The sequence below is a fragment of the Podarcis bocagei genome, assembly GCF_964188305.1.
Source record: "Podarcis bocagei genome assembly, chromosome: 1".
In the NCBI taxonomy this organism is placed as follows: domain Eukaryota; kingdom Metazoa; phylum Chordata; class Lepidosauria; order Squamata; family Lacertidae; genus Podarcis; species Podarcis bocagei.
In genome coordinates, this window is record NC_138125.1 from 22,563,738 (window position 1) to 22,572,106 (window position 8,369).

The following is an 8,369-nucleotide window of genomic DNA, read 5'->3' on the forward strand; positions in this document are numbered from 1 at the left end:
CAAAAAGGTGGGCACTGTCACTTACGAAGAAGGTCCGTCCCTCCTTTTCTTCACATGTACATCCCCAGGAAGCAGGAAACCGTGGAGCAGCAGCAAAGGAATGGAAAAATACTCAAGTGAAGAACCAGCCTTTGCCTCTGCACAGCTGGACTGAGCAAAGTCAACCGGAGTTCAGCCACTGAGCTAAATTTGCATGACCCATTTACATGACCTGATTTCCCCAGCTGTAAAGGAGTAACAGTATTTTGTGTTTTTTCCATATTGGCCATATAATAAGTAGCCATCTCTCTCTCTGTCTGTCTGTCTGTCTCTCTTTCTCTCTCTTCCTTCAGTGCACATTGACTAAATTTGCATTAATATAATGCAAACATTAATGTCTGAGTGTATACATGAAAGGTACAAAGAAAACATTTTATCCTTGTAGAGAAATGACAAGTACTTCTTTTCACTGGAGGGGCAAATAATAGCCTGGGGAAGGATTTTAACAGAAAATTTGTGGGAGGGGGATCACACCCACACACCCCATAATCATCATCCAAACTGAGGACCTAGGTGGCTGTTCCTAACTCTTAAAAAGCGAACAAACCAATAGGTCTTCTGCACGGATCTCTCACGTGATGTCTAATCTGGCCTCCAGATTAAATAATGCAAAACAAGCATATTGGCAAGCATGTGGTCAATGCGTAATTTTTCTGTTTCAGCTAGGCATGGTGGGAAGGGTCAAGGAAGACCTGAGTTATGGGTTCTCTGAATTACAAACCAGTCTTTCCCATTTCCCATTAGAAATTATTACAGCACACCAGCCACCATTACAGAGATACTCTCTGCCAGGAATGGATGAATCTGTTGATTTGGTTTCACTCAGAATCAAATTTCACAATCTTCAGTTCAGTTCACCCACCTTGCTATGTCAGTTTGCAAACTGTGTTTCCCCAAAAAAGTGTTTATGAAGCCTCATCAGCATTTTTGTGTAAATTTCTCTTAAAATAGACACGTTTATATGCCATTTTTGCATAGCCATTTCCCATAATATAATGCGTATTGCTATTTATCTCCCCACCCCATGGCTAGAGAGCAGCACTGGAGCAGTCAGAGAAGTGCAAATTTCAAAGGCAGGTGCATTGGAAAAGTGCAAATTGGGTAAATTTGCCTTTAAAAGTGAACTAAATCAATTTTTTCCCCTGCACTGCTCTCTAATAAGAAATCACATTTGTTGTATCCAAACCAAGGCACAACTGAGCCATCAAAGGAGTTCATAAACCAGCCTGTTATGAGTTAGTCTAGAGTTGAAGGAGAGGTTAGCAAGACTTGTTTTAGCAGTCACTGCTGGCTCTTTGGGGCCAGAAAGCAGAAACAAGTTTTCAGGACTTGCACTTCTCATTTCACACCGCTACTTTCACATCCTCTGTTGTCTTCTGCTTTTGCCAGTCTTGAAGTGACAAGAGCTCATGGATTTAATTTTGCAGGCGAAAAGTTATAATCTTTTACAAATGCTTTGAGACTGACTGCTAAATTAAGAATTCCTAGAGGAACGTATTATTGCAGCCTTTACACTACTAATAAAGCCTAATTACTGTTTTGAGACATTCCCAATTTGTTCAGTTGAAACTTTGAGCTTCTTTTCCACTGTCTGTTAAATTCAAACATGCAAAAAATAGGGTGACTTGAGGGCTTTGCCCTCAAAATAAACATAAGAGAATGAAAGTACTAGCACTGTATCCCCTGAAAGATTCAGCAAAATCATCCAGTCCAAAATAATTCACCTTCACTATAAAGCAAGGGTGTCAAATGTTTGGAGAATTTTTAGCTGTCTTGCAACTGATTAATCAATTATTTAACACTCCATATTACCAAAATCTCATTGTAAGTGGCTTTTAGGGGTACGGCGAGGGGAATTGTACAAAAATGGAGAGCCAAAACAAAATAATGCTACCAGTATTGCTATAAAGACTTCTTTACATTTTTCTTTCTCACAATCTGGGTTTCTTTGCATTAGTGCATGGGTGGGCAAACCCACCCAATTGCCTTCTAGATCCGGCCCGTGGACGGTCGGGGAATCACTGCGTGGATCGCCAGCACGTGGATCTCCAGCACACACGTTCTTTCCCTCTCCCTCCTTCTTCCTCACATGGCAGCGCTTTTCTCTTCAGGGATGGAGCAATTTTGTCCCATGCCAGGCGCTGTCGACAGCAGGAGTCAGCTCACCCACCTGCCCGCCTCAGCAGGGCGGTGCTGTGAAGGGGGCATGTGACGCCGGCTGCTGTTGTGTTTTCCTCCTGCTCCTCCTCCCTCTCCCTCAGTTTGTTCTTCCTTCTCTGTGCCCCTTTTCCGTGCCGCTTCCTCGCATGCTTTCTTCGTCGCCGCCGCCGCCTGCCTGCCTGCCTCCCTCCTTCATTCCTCCCATGGCATTCAGGTGGGTCATTGCGGTGGCTGCGGCCGCCACTTGCAGGTGGCGGGTCTGTCTTCTTCTCTGTCATGCAGGTGGTGGGTAAAATCTGTCGCGAATTCCTCGCGGCGCTTTTAGCAGAAACACTCAGAGTCCAAGGTTTTTCCAGTGCAGTCTTTTTAATGTGAGCTATATACAAGTATTTACAAAAACAGTCCATACAGAGTACCTGCTCCTTAAGGCAAACGAATACTCTCCACCACAGCACAGCACAGCACAACCACCACAACCACTGTTGAACAGGCTTTCCTTTTTAAAACAGGTGATAGCCAATCACATTAATCACATTCCTGCTGAGTCACTCTGACCCAGCACTTCACAGAGTATTGCATCAGCCTGTTGAAGCCTGCAGACTTACTCAGTCTGCAGGTGGGCTCACCCACCTGCCCGCCTTAGCAGGGCGGTGCTGTGAAGGGGGCATGTGACGCCGGCTGCTGTTGTGTTTTCCTCCTGCTCCTCCTCCCTCTCCCTCAGTTTGTTCTTCCTTCTCTGTGCCCCTTTTCCGTGCCGCTTCCTCGCATGCTTTCTTTGTCATCGCCTGCCTGCCTGCCTCCCTCCTTCATTCCTCCCATGGCGTTCAGGCGGGTCATTGCGGTGGCTGCTGCCGCCACTTGCAGGTTGGTGGGCAGCTCTGTCTTCTTTTTTTGGCGGCTCTGTCTTCTTCTCTGTCATGCAGGTGGTGGGTAAAATCTCTGGCGATGCCTCAGTTCCCCTACCTCCATCCGCGGCTTCTCCGCCAGGGCTGCTGTTTCTGTCTTCACCAGCCAACACAGCCTCCTACCCCACAATAGTGCCTGGCTGGCTGGAGAAGCCCAACTATGGCTATTGGGACGACAACTGGGACACGTAAAGCGAAGCATCTTCAGGCCTCTTTGCGGGCGGGCAAAAATCATTCATTCCACCCAAAAAAAATATAGTCCGGGCCCCCACAAGATCTCAGGGATAGTGGAATGGCCCCCTGCTGAAAAAGTTTGCTGATCCCTGCATTAGTGTAATGGAGCTGTGAACACAAGATGGAGAAGTTCAAAGCTAATGGTTGGTTGGGCACAGCATTCCAAATTATAGAAAGTTAGCGTAATTTACAGTTAGGCTGGTATAACTTACCCCCATTCCAAACTCCATTCAGGAGTAAGGCTGACTGCTCTCTGAGCCAGCCCAAGCCTGGCCAAGGCAAAAATAAGCCTTTGAAATAGAGTTTGACTTGAACCATCTTTGCCGGTGCATATGCCTCTGGGCTGCTAGGTTATGTAGCTGAGCTGAAAGGAGTTTGGAATAAAGAGTCGCCTCCCTTGTCCACAGCGTGTTCAGAAGCAGAGAGAGAGACAGGAGCTGAACATCTTAGGGGGGAGTTACCCAGTTACGAGATAATGACAACAGAACCAGAAGGGAGGGGGCAGCTAGCTGAGAGCGTGGGGGACCCCCCTCACCACAGACCTGAAGGGCCAAATGTATCAGAGAGTAAAGGAGTCAGAGGGAGGAACTTCCCATTGGCGCCCAAAAGGCTACAGAAGTCAGAAGGAGGATTAGACTAGCCAGCTGCAGAGAGCTATGTATTTGTGCTCGCAACATGATGCTGTAATAAAAGGACTATAAATCTATCAACTGCTTGTTAATTCTTATCTGTGAAGTTACCAAAGGGAGGGGAGGACTCTCCATGCCTGACACCTCATCCTAGTGGATCTGGGGTTCAGATTGCTCCGTAAATATCACTCTTTTCAGGTTTTCTTTCCTTAATGTCAGCAGATACCAAATGGATGGCAATCAGATAGTTGAAGCCAGAAAACAAAATTGGATAAAAGTCATAGGGACAACCTGAAACATTGTTTTAAAGTTCTACTTTAGGCATTTTTTGCCGGTCTCTCTGTCTCTCTATTTATTACAGCGAAGCTTCAAAACAAGAGGCCAGATTTTTATAATGTTTGTTGGTGTAGATCAGTCAGAATAATGTTCTTTATCACCGCCTAAAGGTCTTGTCTTAGCAGTGACAAATAATTCCCATAGTATGAAGTCTCACCATGGACGATGGTCAGCTGCATCTGATATTTCTAAGGAAAGCAATGTCCTTGTGTTCCTTGATACAACCAATGATGTCTTCGCATCCTGCAGAGTTCAAAGAATAGCACAAACAGATGCTCTCCTTGATAGATGCATGCCTTGAATGCAGAAATGATGACCTATATTTTGTTCTAGGAATGGCAGGAAATGTCATGTCTAAGACACTGCATTGCAGTTAGTCTTCTCAAGGTTTGCAGAAGAGTTAACAACAACAAAATTAACATGGACAAGAGTGTTAACAAATATCCTTTCCTTTGTTTTATGTACTGTTTCTCTAAATTGTGTGGAATTTTTAAAATCAGCAATTTTGATAAACATAGTACATAAAACAACAGAAGTGTTTTTACATGACTACACAAACTTTATTAGGACCAACCAAAATGTCGCAAATTACCGAGTGAGCTTTCAAGTTCTACAAAATGCTTCATCGAACTGAATGTTAAACGAAGGAGAGGTGGACCTAGGACACCTGGGATAGCACCTGAAAGAACCTCATCAATTTACTGTGCATTCCTATACACGTCAATTCCTATACACGTCAACATTCAGCTGAGGTCAGTTGAATGTACTTCCAGGTAAGTTTGTACAATAACACTGCAACCCAGCAGTACAATCTTGTGCACACCCACTCTGAAGTAAGTGTCGATGAATTTGAAGGTTCTTACTCCCCTGTAAGTGCACATAGTAAGTGTGGAGAACCTTTGGCCCACCAGATGTTGATGAAATGGGAAAGTAGGGGCAGAGCTACACTCATGGTTTTTAACATTAAGGAAGGGGTTTGATAACATAGATGGACACATGAAGTCCTACTTTTTACATTCATAAAGCGTTATTACCTTGTTTTTTATCACTTATTTTTTATCATTTTCTGCAGCTGTATCGGTGAAATACTGCCCATATGTCTCTATGTAGCATTTTACCTTTTTCTTTTTATTGTATTCAAACTCTGACCCCTCTCCAAAGGTATTTGAAGGGCAGTGTTCAGTTTCTCCTCCTGCCTTTTGCTTCTTCCATCCTAGCAGTATGTTTTCATTTCATTGTTTTTATTTCCGGTTTCTCTTTTGCAGTCCATGCAACAAAGGACCACAAAGGGAGGGAGGGAGAATTAAAATGTGGCGCCAGAGGGCAGAGCAACCAGCGACCAGCAGCAGGAAAAGAAACCATTTTGGAAAATGGTGTGGTATTACTTACATTGGACAGGGGAAAACAAGGTAAAAGACATTTTAACTAACAGGTATGCCCTGTGACATTTTAGAACGACATACCATATTTTTCGCCCTATAGGACGCACCCGACCATAGGACGCACCTTGTTTTAGAGGGGGAGAACAAGGGGAAAAAATCTCCCCCTCTCTGCGCAGCGCCCCTTCAGGAAGCAGCAGGAGAAATGGAGCCCCTTCCATTTCTCCTCCCGCTTAGCTAAAGGGGCGCTGTGCCTTAGCTGAAGGGGCACCAACCCTTCAGCAAAAGGAACCCAAAGCCTCTGGAGCGCAGCAGGAGCTCCCGCTGTGCTCCGGAGGCTTCAGGTGGCTATCTTTGAAGCCTGGAGAGCGAGAGGGGTCGGTGCGCACCAACCTCTCTCGCTCTCCAGGCTTCAGCCGAGCTTCCCTCACTGCCAGCCCCGGGGAGCAGCGGGAAGGCTGCATGCAGAGCTTGTCGGGGCTGGCGAGGGAAGCCCGGGTACAGGGACCACACATTTGCTCCTTAAGATGCACAGACATTTTCCCTTAGATTTTAAGAAGAAAAAAGTGCATCTTATGGAGCGAAAAATATGGTATCTAATATTCTAATGGGGGAAATAACGTTAAACAGGTCAGTGTAGATCTAGCCCAGGACTCTGAACTAGATGGGCCATTGGCCTTATCCAGCAGCAGCTTCTTATGTTCTCCCAGCATCCCTGCTCATTGACACAGCTTGCTGGGGCTGATGGGAGTTGTAGTTCAGGAATATTTGCAGGGTCAGAGGTTCCACTCCTCTACTCTGGGTTTAAAAGATTGCAGCTTTAGACTGCAATTTTTTCAAGTTCCATGCTAAGTTTCCTCTGTTTTAATCAGGACTGGGATTACAGAGGGGGACAAAGGGTTAAAGTCCCCTCCTTGTCCCACCAGAGTCCCCGTCTGACAAGAGATGCAGCTCTAGGGTTTCTTGACAATGTAATAATTAACAAGTCACCAGTACTTTAGAAGAGCCTTGTGGATCAGAGTAAAGGCTCAGCTAGTCCAACTACCTGATTCCCATTGTTGGCATCCATCTGTCTTGAGAGACAATGGTATGCTCCTTCAGCGGTGAAGTCAAACTGCTGCGTTAGCAGCACTGAAATGACCTCCCTGGGATGCAATCCTGGGCAGTGTATATGGAGGCCCTGGGCTGCCCAGATGACAAGACCCCTGTCTCGGCTTCGCTGATGTGGTCCAAAGGATCTTTAGAAAATCACAGACCATAGGTGTGGCAGTTTGGTTTGCTTCCTGCAGCCTGAGGCTGTCACACAGCTCAATTACCTTCTGCTTTTGACTTAGAACAAGTTATCCATCTTCCCTCTCTGTTTGAAGGCAGTATTAGGCATTTCCTTATTCCCATAGTGGCTGACCAAATGCCCATGGGAAGCCCACAAACAGAACATGTGATAGCACTTTCCTGCTCATGTTTCCCAGCAGCTGATCTTCTGAGGGATGCTGCCCCGATCCTGGATCATAGCTCGCAGCCACCATGACAAATACCCTTTGAAAGCAGCAGTGCTTTTTTCTTGGGGGAATGCAGGGGGACACATACCCCTAAACATTTTGTGAATCTAAGTTTGGCCTCACTGAGGGGCAGAGTAGGAAAATGAGAGTAAAAGGTAAAGGGACCCCTGACCATTAGGTCCAGTCATGGCCGACTCAGGGGTTGCGGCGCTCATCTCACTTTATTGGCCAAGGGAGCCAGCGTACAGCTTCCAGGTCATGTGGCCAGCATGACTAAGCCGCTTCTGGTGAACCAGAGCAGTGCACAGAAACGCCATTTATCTTCCCGCCGGAGTGGTACCTATTTATCTACTTGCACTTTGACGTGCTTTCAAACTGCTAGGTTGGCAGGAGCAGGGACCGAGCAACGGGAGCTCACCCTGTCGCAGGGATTCGAACCGCTGACCTTCTGATCGACAAGTCCTAGGCTCTGTGGTTTAACCCACAGCGCCACCCGCGTCCCTAAAATGAGAGTACCTACCCCTAAACATTTTTTTAATAGGAAAAAAGCACTGGATAGCAGTATCAATAAGTCACCAGCTTGGCTATTCTTAGTCTGTGTATACCTTCAAAGCATATTTGAAACGCATTCTGTCCCTCAAAGAATTCTGGGCATTGTAGTTTAACCCTCACATAGTTATAATTCTTGGCAACCCTTGACAAACTGCATTGCCCAGAATTCTTTGATGGAAAGAATGTGCTTCAAATGTGCTTTAAAGGTGTGGTATGTACACAGCCATAAAGAACTCAAATGTGAAATTGCTGATCTTCAAAATACGCAATGCTCTGAGACTCAGGCTTTCTAACTGAAGACAGGAAAGAAGCCAAGGTAACACATCTGTTTGCCCTCAGAACTCTAATTCTCTCCCTGGAAGAAGTCAGTTCAGGCACGAGTATCTACCCTACATCTTTTGATGTCTAAAGGATGAATGTAGCATCTCAGTAGCCTGTCCAGTTTTGCAGCCTAATAGGTTGACCTGTTTGGATTTCCCTTACTTGTGACAAAAGTTAGCTGCTAAACTATGGCATAGTAGACAGACACTCGGACTTAAAGTGGGTAAACTCGGGTTCAAATCCTTGCCTGGACTTGAAACACATTGGGTACCTTTTGGCCTTCCACTGGTCTGGTTTGTATGATACTCAAGCCAA